We start from the raw sequence: 22,592 nt of genomic DNA on the forward strand, positions 1-22,592 counted from the left end.
ATTTAAATAAATTAAAAAACAATCTAGATTAATTGATTACTGCCAAACAAAATAGCCAAGGACAAAACAAAAAAAAGAATCCGCTGAGATCAATGTCCAAATAGGAATACAAATAAACACTACATGAACACGTTTCAGCACCATGAATGCATATCATGGAGCAGCTGCTCTCATAAAGACACTAGATGGCAGTCAGTGTTGAGTTCCCCTCTCCTCTGTCAGTAAAAGGAAACACTCAGATCTGCTGCTCTCACTGATCTTAACTCACACTCAGACCCTGGACTGAACTACAGGTTTATATTCTCACTCTTTGAGAGGTTGCTTCATTAAAACACACACCAAACATTTTAAGAGCTGGATCAGCAGTCACTGCAGATTCATGAGTTCATTTAGTTCTCCCTCAAACAGATTTCAGTATCTCAGGCATTTCTTCCTGTGTGTCTTGTTTGATAACGAATGGTTTCTATATAAAACAGCAAAACCGTTTAGGCTAATTATTCATGTTATCAGAATTTAAATATTAATTTAAATATTCTTCCTTTTCAGCACTGAGAGGAGGAGCCAATGCAAATCTTCATCTCTTCCATCTTTATGTATCTCACTGCAAACTGAAGAGGAGAGCTCAAACCACTGCAGCACACACAACACATTTCCACTATGACTTTAGCTACATGTTTAATGTTTCTGATGCTTTCATTGATTTCTGGTGAGCACATACTCCTGCACTCTTCTTTTTCTTAGCTTTATGTTTGGCTCTGTTGTGATCAAACTGCTTTTCTCTCCAGGTGTTTGCAGTCAGACTCTGACTGAGTCTGAAGCGGTGGTAAAGCTCCCTGGACAGTCCCACAAACTGACCTGTACATATGCAGGAATATCAGATGATAATGCTGATATCAGCTGGATCAGACAAGCTGAAGGAAAAGGACTGGAGTGGATTACCCACATTTCTGCTCCGAGTGGAGCCGGTAAATATTATTCGACGTCAGTCCAGAATCGCTTCACCATCTCCCGAGACAACAATGTGGACCAGGTGTATCTGCAGATGAACAGCCTGACGTCTGAAGACTCTGCTGTTTATTATTGTGCTCGACAGAAACAGTGATACAGGAAGCCACAGCGCTGTACAAAAACCTCTGCATTGTCAGTGGCATTAACCAATAGAGAGTGCAAGTCATTTTCCAGTTTAAATCAGGATATCTTATACACAAGATGTAAATACTTCCCCATGCAATGCTTTTGTCAAAAGACGTCTTTAGTGTTTTAAAAAAAAGTCAGTGTCAAAGGTTACAGTAAGTGTGACACTGGTGGAAGTCCCCAGTGAAGCTACGCAAAAACCTTGCAGACTGTTAATGTCCAAATGTGTTTGTCTTCCTCTGTGTTATATGGCTTTTAAAGAATACAACATACATATGAGGACTTTGTTTGAAATATTAATCAAAATCATATTCTTTTGGAGTCTGTTAAGCTAGGGGCTATTTTGTATAATTCCTTAGGCTTATTAAACATTTGAGGGATCAACATGACGTAGAGATCCCAAAAGATTTTTTCTCAGGCCTCTGCATGTCTTATATTGAAAACAAGATATTGAGATATTTATAGAATGACAGAGCCAATGAATTGGTGAACAGAGAGAAGAAGAGGGGACCCAGGACGCACCCCTGAGGGACCACATTGAGGTGGGCAAGACACACATCCTTTCAAATTTACCCTGTAGGTTCAGTCTTTGAAGAATCTAAGATGGGTGTCACCAGCCTGGTGCAGACCTCACTAATAAACACATCAGAATCACTGAGCGGGCCGATTAATGATTGAGATTATGTTGATTTGTGTTTCCACAGGTATGAACATTATTGATCGGATCCAGTCGGACTCAATGGTTTGAATTAATTACATCAGTCCCTGCAAAAGCCCCTCCCTCCCCATGCTATCCTGATGCAAATCTCCAGTGTGTGCAGAGTACTTCTGTCTGACTGCTCTGTACTTTGTGTGGAGCATCAGAGGTCACATCTCCAGTCTCAGGATGATCAACACTCTCTCTCTTCTGCTGGTTGCTCTCTCTCTGCCCTGTGAGCTCTCCTGCTTCTTGATGTTTTATCTTTTATCAGACAACATCCACTGATGGTCAGTCAGTGATACCAGAACATTTTCAAAATATCTCACTATCTTCTTTGGTTCTCTTTCTCTTCTTTTCTCTCATCAGGTTGTACAGGTCAGAGTATGGAGTCTGTTCCTTCCTCTTCAGTAGTGAAGAGGCCTGGGGAGACTCTCAGTCTCTCCTGCAGGGGATCTGGCTTCACATTTAGTTGCTGTGTTATGATCTGGGTCAGACAACCTGCTGGAAAACCTCTGGAGTTGATAGGGAGCGGCTTCTCTTCGGCTAGTAGCAACAAATATGCCAGCAGTGTGGAGGGACGTGTAGAAATCAGTAGAGATGATAGCAACAGCATGGTGCATCTGAGGCTTTCCAACTTAAAACCAGAGGACTCTGCTGTGTATTACTGCGCCAAACACACACACTGGTTAAAGGAAGCCCAGAGGCTTTACAAAAACCTCTAACTATTTATTATCACTAGTACCAACAGGTGGCAGTAGAGGATAAAAAGTCAGATGAAAATAAGGAGAAAAATACAGCTTTTCTAAACACACTATGAAAGCAACAGCTGATGTGGAATTTCACTTCCCCTTTTTTAGATATACATTTTACTTCAGGCATTCTTGCAAAAATATTGTCCCATTATTTTTATTTTGACAGAAATGGATTTCTGCATGATGTATCCAGTATGTGGGTTAGGGTTTTGCTGAACAGAATAAATGATTACATCTTATTTAAGTTTAAATAAAAGTTAGTGATAAGTCACTTATTATCCTTATAGTTGTCCAAGTACAAGTCCAAAACACAACTCTTGACAGGACAATCCGTCCCTCTTTTATAGCCTGTCAGTGTCCCTCTCTATGCAAAGTGAACTTCCTCACAGTCTGCTATAAAGACTTGATATCATGCTGTCAGCTGCAGCAGAAGAAGAGAAGCTCCATCAGGTCACCTTCAACACCAACCATGTTCTCTGTAGCTCTGCTGCTGCTGCTGGCTGCTGGATCCAGTGAGTCTCACTGAGGCAGAGACACTGACAGAACGCTCACACTGACTGCTCACTGTTATTAACCTCGCTCACTATTCAACATGTTTCCTTCCACAGGTGTGAAGTGTGAGCAGTTGATACAGCCAGCCTCTGTGACTGTGCAGCCAGGTCAACGTCTGACCATCACCTGTCAGGTCTCTTATTCTGTGGGCAGTCATCATACTTATTGGATCAGACAGCCTGCAGGGAAAGGACTGGAGTGGATTATCGGCGCACGTGTTGGATACACCACATACCAAAAAGATTCACTGAAGAGCAAGTTCAGTATCGACTTAGACTCTTCCAGGAACACAGTGACTCTGAACGGACAGAGCGTGCAGCCTGGAGACTCTGCTGTGTATTACTGTGCCAGAGACACACTGTGACACACACCATCAGTAGAGCTGTACAAAAAACCCTCAGAGCCTGAACACTTGTAACATGAAGCCACCAGAGGAGGAGCCCTCAGACCAGAAATGATCTCAACACCAGCTCACTGTTACATCATCAGTTTAAACATTTAGAGGTTATAATCACTGATACATTACTGTATGTATTCCCACAACAAAAATATGATTAACTCTTCTTTAAATTGTAAAACATCAGCGTTTTCAAGTATCCAGTATTATATATGTTGAGTAAATAATTTTTTTAGTCTAAATTTAAGTTACTTTACAACCAATTTCAGCTCTAAGAATATTGTTCAAACTATTTATTCACAAATACTAAACAGTACATTTACGAGATAAAACACAACAAAAAATTCTTGGATGTCAGAGTGTCTTTCCAAAAAACAAATGCATGCATTTCTGTTCTTTATTTGACACAAAACATCATTTTTGATTAAAAATATAAATGTTAAAGACATGAGATGTAGATAAAACCTGTAAAGTGATTTATTTACGAAATTAACTCAAAGTATTTTTTTATGAAAATAATGTGAATACCTTTATTTCAATCAACAGTAAATAAAATCCATTATTTGTTTGTTTCATCTGAAAAATCTGATGAAACTGATGTTACAAAGTGACTTACAGCCCAATAACAAATGTTTACCAATTTGAAATTATAAGAGATAATGTTATTAACATAAAATACTGTTAAAAGAGGACAATGTTCAATCTGAAAGGAGGAGTCAATGCAAAACTCAGATATCTCCCCCTCTACTTATGTGACTGCAGAGAGGAGGACAGAGGACAGAGGACACACAGTTTAACATGATGGACTATAGGACAGGACTGCTGCTGCTCACTGTCTGCTGGGCAGGTCAACATCTTTACTGATCTGTATCTAACACAGATTTTAATTGTGTCAACAGTTTATTTCACCAGATGTGTTTTTATCCTCTTTACAGGTGTTGATGGTCAGACTCTGACAGAATCTGATCCAGTGACTAAAAGGCCTGGAGAATCTCACAGATTGACCTGTACAGCCTCTGGATTCACATTCAGTAGCTACGGCATGCACTGGGTCCGACAGGTTCCTGGAAAAGGATTGGAGTGGATCGCTGATATCGACAATTGCGAATAACCAATAGAGAGTGCAAGTTATCTTTGAACTCTTATCCAGAATATCTTGTGCATTTCCCCACAATTTGCTTTCTGTTACAAGATGCATTTAGAGAACCAAAAAGGGAACTTTACACAGAAGGTTAGGCCATTTTATTGTGTATCAGCTGAAGCTAAACTATGTCTTTAAGAACAATAACAACATCTTTCTTGACCCCTCATAACTTTTGGTGACATACGAATTGAATCCAACAAAACTCAAATTGATTTTAAATATACACCATTGCTTTGACGTCACATTTGTATTCAACAATTTTGCAGCAACATTAACAAAATGATATAGTCTATATTTATATTTATAATATATAGTGTTCTCTTCATGTCCAAACCACCAGAGTTTAAAAGCCTAAAAGGAAAATTGTTCCTAAATATGTCACGAAACATAGAAAACAGCTGCTATTTTAAATATCTACAGCAGATTAATACTGTGCTAAAGTTTCCAAATGTATAGTCTGAATAGAGGATGTTGACCACCAATTAGTGGGTTTGTGTTGAATCAATATAGTTAAAAAATACTTTAAAAATAATTATCTAGAGTAATTTTTAAATATATGTTTGAATTAGATTAAAGTGGTTATGGTACATAAGCCATGTCATGGTATTAATGACAATTCCATAAAAAAACAAAAAGGTAAAAAATATACACTAAATGAAGCAAAAAGGCAAATTAGGCAACTTTTGTATATTAGAATATGTATTTTAGTTTATTCCAACTCAATGCTGACAAAAAGTGTCCCTTCCCCCAGAGCAGGAAACTGTGTGTGGTTTTTGTATGAGGGTTTATCACTGTGATGGGTACGGGGGGGGGGCACTGAGATACAGATCCATACAAAAACCTAAGAGCAGTAAACCAACACTCTCTCATTCTTATATTGACAAAAAAGGACAGGACAGAATACTTCTTGTTGGAATATGCTGTAACTACTGTGTTTATCATTTTGACTAGAAAGATAAGTACTTAAAACATGTTTTAATTAGGAGTTTAAATTTGCGTTAGTGACTGGAGGTAAATGCTATCTGCAGTAAATCATAACTTTAAAAAACTGATTTAGAAAAACCACAATACACATGCTCAGAATATGACATCAGGTTTTAACACCGTCAACGATTTCCTCGTAATTAATTGAATTTATGACGTTTTATCACACTTTTCGGATACCTCAGGTTTTTGTACAGGCAGTGAGTGCAGATGCATCACTGTGATGCTTTTGACTACTGGGGAAAAGGAACTACAGTCACAGTTTCTAGTGGTAAGTCACATTTAAGTTATATTTTTAGTAAGAGTTTCATTATTTTATTACTGTAATTATTGGTTGTATTTTTGATTTCATTGACATTGATGTTGTTTAATAGAGGTGCATGTATGCAAGTCTGGTCCTTTTTTCTTGTAGGCGGCAGTTTTAGCTTAACTTAGAATTAAATCAGCTGGAATAACAAAAAAGTTGCGGCTGATTCATGTTTTATTAACATAATTCAATGAAATTTGTATTACCGTGGATATTAATTATAAACCTACTGTACCAGAATTAGTTTTTAATAGAACGGCACTGTCAATCTGAACGTAGAAAATATATTTAAACATTTTTTTTGATAGTTGCAGTATGTGTTTTAATGAAATAACTGAACACTGATAGAGTCATAATGCTTTTAAATAAGTATGAAGTAGGTGAGATAAAACGTTTATTTAAAAAAAACAGGAATGTGGACTCTTCTAAAGAGACGTGTCCTGAAGGTTTAAACGTTGATAATCTATCTTAGTTTTAGAGAAATCATTTTATTTAATGTATTTCGTCCCAAACCGTTTTTTCCGTTTTTTCGATTTACCGTTAAATACAAAGAAGCAAATAATCCGGCAACACGGTTGGTCAAAGCCAATGTATCAAAATGCGTAGCTTTATTTTTTGCTTCATCAAATAAATAGCCTTCATTTTTATTGTGCAACTGCCGACATTCCTAGTTGCTACTTTGATCACTTGGTGATTATATCCTTTATTTTAATATTATCATATAATCATTATTTATTCCTTTTTGTATTATACAAATACATATTTTAAAAAAGCTACTTAATATAAACCCGCTGCGGTTTGATATTGTAGTTCAATTCTTAACATAGTCATTTTTAATCAAAAAACATAAGGGTTTAATATTAAATTAATTTGAAAATAAACTATTGCATGAAATTACATTTTATAACAATGAGCACATTTTTAAACCTGTATTGAATCGATTATAGGTTTATATTATATGTTGTAGCTATGATTAATTAACTTTTAAAACTTCTATACTTAGTTTTTTAAATGTTTGGGTTGAAAGATTCAAACAACTATTAGCTTTAAGATGAGCAAATGAACAGCTTCGATAATTTATTTGAGTTTGTATTTATAAGTTTAATCACTTATTTATTGTTCAGTGTAACACAAGGAATAAAGATAAAACCACTGTTGGTTGTCCTCAAGATTGAAACACATTTTTTATAAATTAATTGTTTATCACAAAACACAGCTGTATTAAATATTGGTGCCATTGTGAAGTGTTTATAGAGGTGCTGAACGGATACACACAAATATACAGTAGAACATTATTAATTAAAATACTTAATTTCATTTAAATTATCTTTTGGGATTCTTTCTTCAATTTCAGTATGTTTGTTATATTTATAATTACCTTTAAGATAAGCTACTGATCATTCTTTAATCGACCGTTTTGGTTTCTTAAACTCTTTGACAGAAATCACTGCATCTTCTCCACCGACTCTGTTCCCTCTGGTTCAGTGCAACCCTGGCTCAGCAGAGACAATCGCGGTTGGTTGTCTTGCAAATGCCTTCTACCCAAATAGTGTGACTTTTCAGTGGACTGACGCCAGTGGGACAACCCTGTCCGCTGTACAGTATCCTTCAATAGAGAAAAACAACAAGTATACAGGAGTCAGTGTTCTCAACGTACCAAAATCTGACTGGGATTCAAGAAAGTCTTTCAAGTGTAATGTGACTCACCCTGAAGGACCAAAAAGTTTGAACATTAAAAGTATGTGATTTTATTTACTTGCTATCATGATCTTCTTTACTCTTTGAATCCAAATGAAGCACATTCTTCCTTAACACTCACTTTCTCATGTTTATCTTCATCCATCATGTGTCTTACTTAAACAAATCTAAAATGATGAATTTCAGACTGATATCAAATAAAAATATCTATTTGTACTCTTTCTTCCCCAGGGTTGGCCATAATTCAACAAGATCCTTCATGTCCAAAGACTAAAGGTAAAGAGCTACTACTGTCATTACATAATACTGTTTTACTGTAACTAATAGTATACATTATACTCAAATATTAGACATCTACTGTTTGTATGTATTGATTTGTTTCTGTTGATCTTGTCTCTGTAGCTCCCATCACGATGAAACTGAACAAATCAAGTCCCAAAGAAATGTTCAACAACAACAAGGCAAAGTTTGATTGTGTCATTAGTGGACAGGACGAGACCACTGTCAATCCATTTGAAATCACTTGGCAAGTCGATGGAGCAACTCTGGCCACCAGCGAGCCAACAAGTTCGGGAGGAATAAAAACCAGCACAATGACGCTCAGTCTCCGTGAGAGCCTCAAAGATGTGCGCTGTTCTGCCTCTAAAGATAAAGTGACAGCAGTTTTTCAAGATCTGCTTGCCCCCAAAACAGGTTTGTTACACAGACTGATTGGTATAACAGCAGCTAACTCACTGACATGTCATATTGTATGTAATATCTTAAATCTGAACCTCGATAGTAAACCTAGTCTCTCTTTTAGATGGAACTGAGCCAAAAGTAACAGTCCACATCCTCCCAGAGGAGGACATCAATGCAGAACCATCCGACGAGGTCACTTTGGTGTGTCTGGTCTTCAGTAAAGTGCAGCAGGATTACTACATTGCATGGACTGATTATACAGGAGAAAACTCCCCAATCTACCTAGATGGCATCGACTTCCCCCCTCAGAAGGCTAACAAAGGCTATTTTGTTACAAGTATTTACACCACCAACAAGACAAAGTGGCAAAGTCACGTGATCTCCTGCAACGTCTGGCCTGCTGGTGTCAAAAAGCCAATGATAACCAGAACCGTGTCTAAATCAATGAATAACTCCGTTGAATGTAAGAAATAGTAGATTCAACTTTTAGTGTGCTATTTTGTGCTATTGTGTTGTTCTGTCTCTATGTACTCTCTGTCACGACAAGCTGTCTTTGTGATTGTAACAATAACAGTTAACATGTCGATTCACTTTTGTTTGTCATAATGCTTTGTTCAATGTTGTCTCTGTCAAATTGTCCGACAGCTTTAAAAGTGTGCTCACTGTTTCAAATAAATGTTGCATGAAGAAACTTTTGTTACATGAATTACTTTAATATTGTATAACTATCTTTGTACGAGTAGTTTTAAGTGATGCCTTACAACACACTGCACTGTTCAACTGGATTCACGTCCACATATTGAGCAAAGTGGATGAGGCTTGACTCCAGTTTATGATGCAAGATCATGATCCAAGAGAGAAAAATGCATCATGTTACCTTTAATAAATACACCTTCCTCTTCTTAGATGTAGAGTCAAAACTGAGTCCTGCTCTGAGCTGCACAGATGAGGCCATCGATGAGGAGGATGAGTACAGCAGCCTTTGGTCCACAACTTTGTCCTTCATATTCCTCTTCATATGCTCTCTCCTCTATAGCATGATATTCAGCATGGTCAAGGTAAACATGCAGGTTTTCTCTGAATTTCATTCGTACTGAATACTAAAGCCTGTTTAAGATATAAAGCAGGATTATGAAAGATAATGTGATCGGTGTATTACAAGTTATGAGATCAAATGTAATAATTGAGATGCTTCATATTAATTCAGGGAAAACCATTTGAACATATTCATCTTAGCATAGAGAATATTTGACTTTGGAAGCTAGAACAGCAATTTAATCATGGACAAGAAAGAGAAGAAAATACTGTGTAAATGCTTTGAAATAGAGAAAAAAAATCATAAAATAATTCAATATCATCTAAAAAGCTCATTAAGCAAAGGATCATTTCTCTCTGAATGGTGAATTATTATTTCTGGCTATCAAACATTGTGTTAAAAAAAACTCTGATAATGCAGCCAACCAGTACAGGCTGATTACGCAAAGGCAGAAAATGAGAAAGCTAATATATTAAAATGTAGTGAATTAAACAATTATTATTATTAAATAATAAATACCGACCTTAAGTTACAAATCATAGTAACCAGGTAGTGTATGATGATACATATTTTTATGCCAAAGTCATTAAGTAATGAAGCAATCATCGAGTGGAATAGAACATATAATTGTTATAGAACATCTGCAGCAAGTCTGTTGCCATAACTACTGAAGACACTTATATCATTTCATTATCATCAATTCTCCAGCTGGCTAGACATTGTTTTTAATTGTTTGTTTTTGGTTTTTTTCAGATGAAGTGACCATAAAGGGTGAGATGGATCATAGACAACAATGACAAGGTTTCAACAGTTTAGATTTGTTTGTCTTATTGTTGTTTTAAAGGCATGTACATAATCTCTATATACTGTTTGTTTTCGACATGAAATGGTCATCCTACATAACGATTGACACATTTCTGGGAAATTCTTTTGTATAACTTTAGAAAATGCAATTAGTATTGTGAATAATTTATATTGAAATACTTTCCACAATGCAGATGGAAATAAACGTTATGCTATAATCTGGCATTTAGCATATCTTCTCTTTTTGAGATGAATGTATTTTTATGCTTGGTCCATATTCAATAAAGATATATAAATAATTGTACGTGATTAACTGATTAAGTTTGTGATTATTTTCCTAAAAATACTGTAGTAAAATGGACATAATCTTGTTGTGGTTTTGTATGTTTTTTGGTTGAATATACATTTTAAGCTTTCATTTTTGGTCATTGTGTTGATCAAGTGTGCTTTGATCTTTTATTAAATGTACTGTATATGAGATAAGATTTGGATGGCCGCTAATTCAATTAAAAGGAGTATAAATATCAGCAATAGTGTGCTTTTGAGGATTTTCCGTCACAACATCTAAGAACATTTCATCTAAGAACATATAAAACAACATCAAGTCAGCTATTGGAAACGTCTGTTATCAGTTAAGCTCTGAGGGTTTTTCATTTCCTGTGGTTTCTAAACATATCATATTTAGAGAGTCGCACTTCCCTCTCTCTGCCCCTCTGGGAGCACACCTGTGTTTGTGAAACTTTGTGGAAACCGTCAGAGCTACAAATAATCTTCCTCGAAACTAGAGAACCATATTTCGTTGAATATATTTACATATCGGAATATATCCATGCGTGAAGTGGCACAAATGAGTCCAGCAGACACACATTAACAATGTGAATTAGTTTAATCTGTGATGTTTTTCCTAATTCTCAATCTGCCTGTATTAACATGAATAAAGTTGACTTATTCCTGCATATTTGTTGCTCCATTATGTCACTTGCACTATTTTCTTGCATTGTTTAATCACTTAAGACTTATATTGCCAACAACTAATTTATAGCTGGTGTTCATACAATGAGCCTGTACATCTTTGAATATGGAAAAGATAGTGTTATGACCTGGCACAAAAGGCCACAACAAAGAGGAGACACACCATATCAACGGTTTAACAAAAGATGTTTATTAAAGCAAGTGGTTCAAATTAGCCAAATGAATTAAGTGCAAAACAAGTAAAGCATGAGGTGTGGATGTCAGTGGTATCAGTAGTGTAAATGCAGGGTGAGGATTGCATGGACATTTATGAGTGGGAGGGTGTTTGTTACGTCCCCACTAAGGTCTAGGGGACCTGGAGACAATAACATACAGTACAACCAATAAAAAATGAGGGAGTCAGTGTAACAGTTGACAAAAGGTTTATTTTGTGTAAACCCAGATCCGAACAGACACATCATTGAAACACTGTTGGTGAGGAGGAGGAGGAGTCAAAGGATTGTGCCAAACAAAAGAAACAAGCATAACAAAACCAGGCATATCTCTACATCTACCCTTTGAAACCAAAACTCAAACAAAACAACCCTCACTAACTAAACTACAAAGAATTTGACAAAACAATATACAGGGGTGGCAACAATCCGCTAACCTAGTGTGTCTAAACATTAGTTAGCTACGTGGTGAGAAATGAACAGGGTACCCCAGACCTACCTAACTCCTCCACCTCTCAACACACACTTTCAAAAAGGTCAGACAATACAAAGATAATGAGTTGCTAAACACTGCAGGCTCCTTCATCAGCAACAGGCCCAGAGTGAGAGAGAGAGAAGACTTCCTGGGTGCCTCCTTTATGGTCGGCCCTGGCTGCTGATAGGCCAGCTGAGGGTGAGAGGATCCAATCAGCCATCCGACTCAGGTGCACAGGCAGATTCCTATCAGCTGCTGATTAGCTGTGCAGAAGACAGGGAGAAGAGAGAAACACAGGAGGGAAAGAAAACCACACAAATACAGCTTGCCTGGCACGTAACAGTGTTGAAGTGCACAAAGTGTAACAACTGAAGAAACTCATAGCATACTCCACCGAAACCAGGTGCCTGTAGGGGAAAGCAGAGGGAAGACAGAGAGGAGCAGAGGCTTTAAATAGCTGGAGGGCACCAGACCCAGGTGCCCTGAGTTATTGCAGTTAAGGCAATCAAGACAGCACAGCCACACCCTCTCTAGATGAACTCACAGATAGAGATATATATTTTTAGTGTGCTTGATACAATATAAATCTGTTTAGCTGTTCTTCAGCAACGTGCAACACAAGTAATGTACCACAAGTTGCTATGAAAACAAATGTGTCTTTTTTATATAAACAAATGCAAAATAATATACTTGTATGACATTTCGTATTATTGTAATACTGCATTCCACCCAGAGTTCCATGGAATGTCAAACAGAGACATTCTAGGACACTAGAACACCTAAGAATTCTATTAGGCCAATTTTCCTCAGAGGAAAAGAAAGAGGGTCTATGCTAGAAACAGATGCAGAGAATGTGCTTCCCCTGTAAGGAAGAAGAGGAGAACTTGTGGAGGTGGACCTTCAGTGAAAAGGCGTTATTGGGAAATTCCAGATGGCACTAGAGGATTTGGAGATTTCACTTCCCCAGAGAGAAAAAAGAGGAGGATCTGGGAAGATAAACCAATGCCAAAAAGACGATATTCAAAGGCTAGGAAAAGAAACCCAAAGACCTCCTCATCAGGGAAGAATATGAGAAGGATCTGTGAAGATGCACCTCTGTTGGTAAATAAGCCCATTGGTAGCATTTCAAGTGGCAGCCCAATAACCCTGAAGATCCCATCACCAGAGAAGATGATAGGGGAACTCACGCCTCTGGTAAAAAGGCCTTCTGGTAAAATATTAAGTGGCAGCCCAACAGTCCCAAAGATCCCATCCCGAGAAGAGATGGTCGGGAAAGTTACACCTCAGGTTAAAAGGCCTTCTGGTCAAATTTCCGGTGGATGCACGACAGTCTCAAATATCTCATCACCTGAAAAGATGATCTGGGAAGCCACACCTTTGGTAAACAGACCTTCTGGTAAAATGTCATGGGGCAGCACAGCAATCCCAAAGCTCCCATCACCAGAAAAGATGATCTGGGAAACCACACCTTTGGTAAACAGACCTTCTGGTAAAATGTCATGGGGCAGCACAACAATCCCAAAGCTCCCATCTCCAGAAAAGATGATCTGGGAAACCACACCTTTGGCCAAAAGGCCTTCTGTTGAACTTTCAAGTGGCAGCAAACACAGCCCACAGATCTCTCCCCCAGAAATAAAGGGGTTGAAGAGTATCGTAGTTACACAGGAGAAAGACACTACCATGCTACCAAGCACCTCTAAAGACGCTGCTTCCACTGTGACCCAGCAGAAATCTCTGAACCAGGGGGTCGACAAGAACGGAAAAACTCTAATATGGATCATTGGACCTGGTTACGTTCAAAGAGGAGAAGTTGATGAGAACTTCGGTGAGAATTTTGGACTTGACGTCAAAGTTCAATGGTTTGGCACTGGAGGCATGCTCTGGAGGGGAGTCCTACCCCCCTTTCAGGCAGAGTTGTCAAACTCTCAGAGACCCCCTGACAAACTAGAGGACTCTGCTGTGTATTACTGCGCCAAACACACACACTGGTTAAAGGAAGCACAGAGGCTTTACAGAAACCTCTAACTATTTATTATCACTAGTACCAACAGGTGGCAGTAAAAATAAGGAGAAAAATACAGCTTTTCTAAACACACTTTGAAAGCAACAGCTGATGTGGAATTTCACTTCCCCTTTTTTAGATATACATTTTACTTCAGGCATTCTTGCAACAATATCGTCCCATTATTTTTATTTTGACAGAAAGTATCGAGAGTGGATTTATGCATGATGTATCCAGTATGTGGGGTAGGGTTTTGCTGAGCAGAATAAATGATTACATCTTATTTAAGTTTAAATAAAAGTTAGTGATAAGTCACTTATTATCCTTATAGTTGTCCAAGTACAAGTACAAAACACAACTCTTGACAGGACAGTCCGTCCCTCTTTTATAGCCTGTCAGTGTCCCTCTCTATGCAAAGTGAACTTCCTCACAGTCTGCTATAAAGACTTGATATCATGCTGTCAGCTGCAGCAGAAGAAGAGAAGCTCCATCAGGTCACCTTCAACACCAACCATGTTCTCTGTAGCTCTGCTGCTGCTGCTGGCTGCTGGATCCTGTGAGTCTCACTGAGGCAGAGACACTGACAGAACGCTCACACTGACTGCTCACTGTTATTAACCTCGCTCACTATTCAACATGTTTCCCTCCACAGGTGTGAAGTGTGAGCAGTTGATACAGCCAGCCTCTGTGACTGTGCAGCCAGGTCAACGTCTGACCATCACCTGTCAGGTCTCTTATTCTGAGGGCAGTCATCATACTTATTGGATCAGACAGCCTGCAGGGAAAGGACTGGAGTGGATTATCGGCGCACGTGTTGGATACACCACATTCCAAAAAGATTCACTGAAGAGCAAGTTCAGTCTCGACTTAGACTCTTCCAGCAACACAGTGACTCTGAACGGACAGAGCGTGCAGCCTGGAGACTCTGCTGTGTATTACTGTGCCAGAGACACACTGTGACACACACCATCAGTAGATCTGAACAAAAACCCCTCAGAGCCTGAACACTTGTAACATGAAGCCACCAGAGGAGCCCTCAGGCCAGAAATGATCTCAACACCAGCTCACTGTTACATCACCAGTTTAAACATTTAGAGGTTATAATCACTGATACATTACTGTATGTATTCCCAGAACAAAAATATGATTAACACTTCTTTAAATTGTAAAACATCAGCGTTTTCAAGTATCCAGTATTATATATTTTGAGTAAATGATTTTTTTAGTCTAAATTTAAGTTACTTTACAACCAATTTCAGCTCTAAGAATATTGTTCAAACTATTTATTCACAAATATTAAACAGTACATTTACGAGATAAAACACAACAAAAAATTGTTGGATGTCAGAGTGTCTTTCCAAAAAACAAATGCATGCATTTCTGTTCTTTATTTGACACAAAACGTCATTTTTGATTAAAAATATAAATGTTAAAGACATGAGATGTAGACAATACCTTTAAAGGGATTTATTTACTAAATTAACTCAAAGTATTTTTTTATGAAAATAATCTGAATACCTTTATTTCAATCAACAGTAAATAAAATCCATTATTTGTTTGTTTTATCTGAAAAATCTGATGAAACTGATGTTACAAAGTGACTTACAGCCCAATAACAAATGTTTACCAATTTGAAATTATAAGAGATAATGTTATTAACAGAAAATACTGTTAAAAGAGGACAATGTTCAATCAGAAAGGAGGAGTCAATGCAAAACTCAGATATCTCCCCCTCTACTTATGTGACTGCAGAGAGGAGGACAGAGGACAGAGGACAGAGGACACCCAGTTGAACATGATGGACTATAGGACAGGACTGCTGCTGCTCACTGTCTGCTGGGCAGGTCAACATCTTTACTGATCTGTATCTAACACAGCTTCTAATTGTGTCAACAGTTTATTTCACTAGATGTGTTTTTATCCTCTTTACAGGTGTTGATGGTCAGACTCTGACAGAATCGGATCCAGTGACTAAAAGGCCTGGAGAATCTCACAGATTGACCTGTACAGCCTCTGGATTCACATTCAGTAGCTACGGCATGCACTGGGTCCGACAGGCTCCTGGAAAAGGATTGGAGTGGATCGCTGATATCGACAATTGCGAATAACCAATAGAGAGTGCAAGTTATCTTTGAACTCTTATCCAGAATATCTTGTGCATTTCCCCACAATTTGCTTTCTGTTACAAGATGCATTTAGAGAACCAAAAAGGGAACTTTACACAGAAGGTTAAGCCATTTTATTGTGTATCAGCTGAAGCTAAACTATGTCTTTAAGAACAATAACAACATCTTTCTTGACCCCTCATAACTTTTGGTGACATACGAATTGAATCCAACAAAACTCAAATTGATTTTAAATATACAGCATTGCTTTGACGTCACATTTGTATTCAACAATTTTGCAGCAACATTAACAAAATGATATAGTCTATATTTATATTTATAATATATAGTGTTCTCTTCATGTCCAAACCACCAGAGTTTAAAAGCCTAAAAGGAAAATTGTTCCTAAATATGTCACGAAACATAGAAAACAACTGCTATTTTAAATATCTACAGCAGATTAATACTGTGCTAAAGTTTCCAAATGTATAGTCTGAATAGAGGATGTTGACCACCAATTAGTGGGTTTGTGTTGAATCAATATAGTTAAAAAATACTTTAAAAATAATTATCTAGAGTAATTTTTAAATATATTGTTTGAATTAGATTAAAGTGGTTATGGTACATAAGCCATGTCATGGTATTAATGACAATTCCATAAAAAAACAAAAAGGTAACAAATATACACTAAATGAAGCAAAAAGGCAAATTAGGCAACTTTTGTATATTAGAATATGTATTTTAGTTTATTCCAACTCAATGCTGACAAAAAGTGTCCCTTCCCCCAGAGCAGGAAACTGTGTGTGGTTTTTGTATGAGGGTTTATCACTGTGATGGGTACGGGGTGGGGCACTGAGATACAGATCAATACAAAAACCTAAGAGCAGTAAACCAACACTCTCTCATTCTTATATTGACAAAAAAGGACAGGACAGAATACTTCTTGTTGGAATATGCTGTAACTACTGTGTTTATCATTTTGACTAGAAAGATAAGTACTTAAAACATGTTTTAATTAGGAGTTTAAATTTGCGTTAGTGACTGGAGGTAAATGCTATCTGCAGTAAATCATAACTTTAAAAAACTGATTTAGAAAAACCACAATACACATGCTCAGAATATGACATCAGGTTTTAACACCGTCAAGGATTTCCTCGTAATTAATTGAATTTATGACGTTTTATCACACTTTTCGGATACCTCAGGTTTTTGTACAGGCAGTGAGTGCAGATGCATCACTGTGATGCTTTTGACTACTGGGGAAAAGGAACTACAGTCACAGTTTCTAGTGGTAAGTCACATTTAAGTTATATTTTTAGTAAGAGTTTCATTATTTTATTACTGTAATTATTGGTTGTATTTTTGATTTCATTGACATTGATGTTGTTTAATAGAGGTGCATGTATGCAAGTCTGGTCCTTTTTTCTTGTAGGCGGCAGTTTTAGCTTAACTTAGAATTAAATCAGCTGGAATAACAAAAAAGTTGCGGCTGATTCATGTTTTATTAACATAATTCAATGAAATTTGTATTACCGTGGATATTAATTATAAACCTACTGTACCAGAATTAGTTTTTAATAGAACGGCACTGTCAATCTGAACGTAGAAAATATATTTAAAAAAAAATTTTGATAGTTGCAGTATGTGTTTTAATGAAATAACTGAACACTGAGAGAGTCATAATGCTTTTAAATAAGTATGAAGTAGGTGAGATAAAACGTTTCTTTAAAAAAAAAACAGGAATGTGGACTCTTCTAAAGAGACGTGTCCTGAAGGTTTAAACGTTGATAATCTATCTTAGTTTTAGAGAAATCATTTTATTTAATGTATTTCGTCCCAAACCGTTTTTTCCGTTTTTTCGATTTACCGTTAAATACAAAGAAGCAAATAATCCGGCAACACGGTTGGTCAAAGCCAATGTATCAAAATGCGTAGTTTTATTTTTTGCTTCATCAAATAAATAGCCTTCATTTTTATTGTGCAACTGCCGACATTCCTAGTTGCTACTTTGATCACTTGGTGATTATATCCTTTATTCTAATATTATCATATAATCATTATTTATTCCTTTTTGTATTATACAAATACATATTTAAAAAAAGCTACTTAATATAAACCCGCTGCGGTTTGATATTGTAGTTCAATTCTTAACATAGTCATTTTTAATCAAAAAACATAAGGGTTTAATATTAAATTAATTTGAAAATAAACTATTGCATGAAATTACATTTTATAACAATGAGCACATTTTTAAACCTGTATTGAATCGATTATAGGTTTATATTATATGTTGTAGCTATGATTAATTAACTTTTAAAACTTCTATACTTAGTTTTTTAAATGTTTGGGTTGAAAGATTCAAACAACTATTAGCTTTAAGATGAGCAAATGAACAGCTTCGATAATTTATTTGAGTTTGTATTCATAAGTTTAATCACTTATTTATTGTTCAGTGCAACACAAGGAATAAAGATAAAACCACTGTTGGTTGTCCTCAAGATTGAAACACATTTTTTATAAATTAATTGTTTATCACAAAACACAGCTGTATTAAATATTGGTGCCATTGTGAAGTGTTTATAGAGGTGCTAAACGGATACACACAAATATACAGTAGAACATTATTAATTAAAATACTTAATTTCATTTAAATTATCTTTTGGGATTCTTTCTTCAATTTCAGTATGTTTGTTATATTTATAATTAACTTTAAGATAAGCTACTGATCATTCTTTAATCGACCGTTTTGGTTTCTTAAACTCTTTGACAGAAATCACTGCATCTTCTCCACCGACTCTGTTCCCTCTGGTTCAGTGCAAACCTGGCTCAGCAGAGACAATCGCGGTTGGTTGTCTTGCAAATGCCTTCTACCCAAATAGTGTGACTTTTCAGTGGACTGACGCCAGTGGGACAACCCTGTCCGCTGTACAGTATCCTTCAATAGAGAAAAACAACAAGTATACAGGAGTCAGTGTTCTCAACGTACCAAAATCTGACTGGGATTCAAGAAAGTCTTTCAAGTGTAATGTGACTCACCCTGAAGGACCAAAAAGTTTGAACATTAAAAGTATGTGATTTTATTTACTTGCTATCATGATCTTCTTTACTCTTTGAATCCAAATGAAGCACATTCTTCCTTAACACTCACTTTCTCATGTTTATCTTCATCCATCATGTGTCTTACTTAAACAAATCTAAAATGATGAATTTCAGACTGATATCAAATAAAAATATCTATTTGTACTCTTTCTTCCCCAGGGTTGGCCATAATTCAACAAGATCCTTCATGTCCAAAGACTAAAGGTAAAGAGCTACTACTGTCATTACATAATACTGTTTTACTGTAACTAATAGTATACATTATACTCAAATATTAGACATCTACTGTTTGTATGTATTGATTTGTTTCTGTTGATCTTGTCTCTGTAGCTCCCATCACGATGAAACTGAACAAATCAAGTCCCAAAGAAATGTTCAACAACAACAAGGCAAAGTTTGATTGTGTCATTAGTGGACAGGACGAGACCACTGTCAATCCATTTGAAATCACTTGGCAAGTCGATGGAGCAACTCTGGCCACCAGCGAGCCAACAAGTTCGGGAGGAATAAAAACCAGCACAATGACGCTCAGTCTCCGTGAGAGCCTCAATGATGTGCGCTGTTCTGCCTCTAAAGATAAAGTGACAGCAGTTTTTCAAGATCTGCTTGCCCCCAAAACAGGTTTGTTACACAGACTGATTGGTATAACAGCAGCTAACTCACTGACATGTCATATTGTATGTAATATCTTAAATCTGAACCTCGATAGTAAACCTAGTCTCTCTTTTAGATGGAACTGAGCCAAAAGTAACAGTCCACATCCTCCCAGAGGAGGACATCAATGCAGAACCATCCGACGAGGTCACTTTGGTGTGTCTGGTCTTCAGTAAAGTGCAGCAGGATTACTACATTGCATGGACTGATTATACAGGAGAAGCCTCCCCAATCTACCTAGATGGCATCGACTTCCCCCCTCAGAAGGCTAACAAAGGCTATTTTGTTACAAGTATTTACACCACCAACAAGACAAAGTGGCAAAGTCACTTGATCTCCTGCAACGTCTGGCCTGCTGGTGTCAAAAAGCCAATGATAACCAGAACCGTGTCTAAATCAATGAATAACTCCGTTGAATGTAAGAAATAGTAGATTCAACTTTTAGTGTGCTATTTTGTGCTATTGTGTTGTTCTGTCTCTATGTACTCTCTGTCACGACAAGCTGTCTTTGTGATTGTAACAATAACAGTTAAAATGTCGATTCACTTTTGTTTGTCATAATGCTTTGTTCAATGTTGTCTCTGTCAAATTGTCCGACAGCTTTAAAAGTGTGCTCACTGTTTCAAATAAATGTTGCATGAAGAAACTTTTGTTACATGAATGACTTTAATATTGTATAACTATCTTTGTACGAGTAGTTTTAAGTGATGCCTTACAACACACTGCACTGTTCAACTGGATTCACGTCCACATATTGAGCAAAGTGGATGAGGCTTGACTCCAGTTTATGATGCAAGATCATGATCCAAGAGAGAAAAATGCATCATGTTACCTTTAATAAATACACCTTCCTCTTCTTAGATGTAGAGTCAAAACTGAGTCCTGCTCTGAGCTGCACAGATGAGGCCATCGATGAGGAGGATGAGTACAGCAGCCTTTGGTCCACAACTTTGTCCTTCATATTCCTCTTCATATGCTCTCTCCTCTATAGCATGATATTCAGCATGGTCAAGGTAAACATGCAGGTTTTCTCTGAATTTCATTCGTACTGAATACTAAAGCCTGTTTAAGATATAAAGCAGGATTATGAAAAATAATGTGATCGGTGTATTACAAGTTATGAGATCAAATGTAATAATTGAGATGCTTCATATTAATTCAGGGAAAACCATTTGAACATACTCATCTTAGCATAGACAATATTTGACTTTGGAAGCTAGAACAGCAATTTAATCATGGACAAGAAAGAGAAGAAAATACTGTGTAAATGCTTTGAAATAGAGAAAAAAAATCATAAAATAATTCAATATCATCTAAAAAGCTCATTAAGCAAAGGATCATTTCTCTCTGAATGGTGAATTATTATTTCTGGCTATCAAACATTGTGTTAAAAAAAACTCTGATAATGCAGCCAACCAGCACAGGCTGATTACGCAAAGGCAGAAAATGCGAAAGCTAATATATTAAAATGTAGTGAATTAAACAATTATTATTATTAAATAATAAATACCGACCTTAAGTTACAAATCATAGTAACCAGGTAGTGTATGATGATACATATTTTGATGCCAAAGTCATTAAGTAATGAAGCAATCATCGAGTGGAATAGAACATATAATTGTTATAGAACATCTGCAGCAAGTCTGTTGCCATAACTACTGAAGACACTTATATCATTTCATTATCATCAATTCTCCAGCTGGCTAGACATTGTTTTTAATTGTTTGTTTTTGGTTTTTTTCAGATGAAGTGACCATAAAGGGTGAGATGGATCATAGACAACAATGACAAGGTTTCAACAGTTTAGATTTGTTTGTCTTATTGTTGTTTTAAAGGCATGTACATAATCTCTATATACTGTTTGTTTTCGACATGAAATGGTAATCCTACATAACGATTGACACATTTCTGGGAAATTCTTTTGTATAACTTTAGAAAATGCAATTAGTATTGTGAATAATTTATATTGAAATACTTTCCACAATGCAGATGGAAATAAACGTTATGCTATAATCTGGCATTTAGCATATCTTCTCTTTTTGAGATGAATGTATTTTTATGCTTGGTCCATATTCAATAAAGATATATAAATAATTGTACGTGATTAACTGATTAAGTTTGTGATTATTTTCCTAAAAATACTGTAGTAAAATGGACATAATCTTGTTGTGGTTTTGTATGTTTTTTGGTTGAATATACATTTTAAGCTTTCATTTTTGGTCATTGTGTTGATCAAGTGTGCTTTGATCTTTTATTAAATGTACTGTATATGAGATAAGATTTGGATGGCCGCTAATTCAATTAAAAGGAGTATATATATCAGCAATAGTGTGCTTTTGAGGATTTTCCGTCACAACATCTAAGAACATTTCATCTAAGAACATATAAAACAACATCAAGTCAGCTATTGGAAACTTCTGTTATCAGTTAAGCTCTGAGGGTTTTTCATTTCCTGTGGTTTCTAAACATATCATATTTAGAGAGTCGCACTTCCCTCTCTCTGCCCCTCTGGGAGCACACCTGTGTTTGTGAAACTTTGTGGAAACCGTCAGAGCTACAAATAATCTTCCTCGAAACTAGAGAACCATATTTCGTTGAATATATTTACATATCGGAATATATCCATGCGTGAAGTGGCACAAATGAGTCCAGCAGACACACATTAACAATGTGAATTAGTTTAATCTGTGATGTTTTTCCTAATTCTCAATCTGCCTGTATTAACATGAATAAAGTTGACTTATTCCTGCATATTTGTTGCTCCATTATGTCACTTGCACTATTTTCTTGCATTGTTTAATCACTTAAGACTTATATTGCCAACAACTAATTTATAGCTGGTGTTCATACAATGAGCCTGTACATCTTTGAATATGGAAAAGAT

General features: G+C 36.5%; 2 gene segments (V, D, J or C); both read left to right on the forward strand.

Moving 5' to 3' along the window:
* Positions 1-4,481: 4,481 nt before the first annotated feature.
* LOC307014407 (Ig gamma-2A chain C region, A allele-like) lies at positions 4,482-10,498 on the forward strand. The segment is given in 7 exons: positions 4,482-5,934; positions 7,412-7,708; positions 7,921-7,944; positions 8,071-8,361; positions 8,471-8,812; positions 9,256-9,407; positions 10,139-10,498.
* Positions 10,499-15,784: 5,286 nt separating this feature from the next.
* Positions 15,785-22,457, forward strand: LOC307014405 (Ig gamma-2A chain C region, A allele-like). The segment is given in 7 exons: positions 15,785-17,246; positions 18,726-19,022; positions 19,235-19,258; positions 19,385-19,675; positions 19,785-20,126; positions 20,570-20,721; positions 21,453-22,457.
* Positions 22,458-22,592: the final 135 nt, after the last annotated feature.

Source organism: Notothenia rossii (genome assembly GCF_949606895.1).
Source record: "Notothenia rossii genome assembly, chromosome: 8".
Classification (NCBI taxonomy): domain Eukaryota; kingdom Metazoa; phylum Chordata; class Actinopteri; order Perciformes; family Nototheniidae; genus Notothenia; species Notothenia rossii.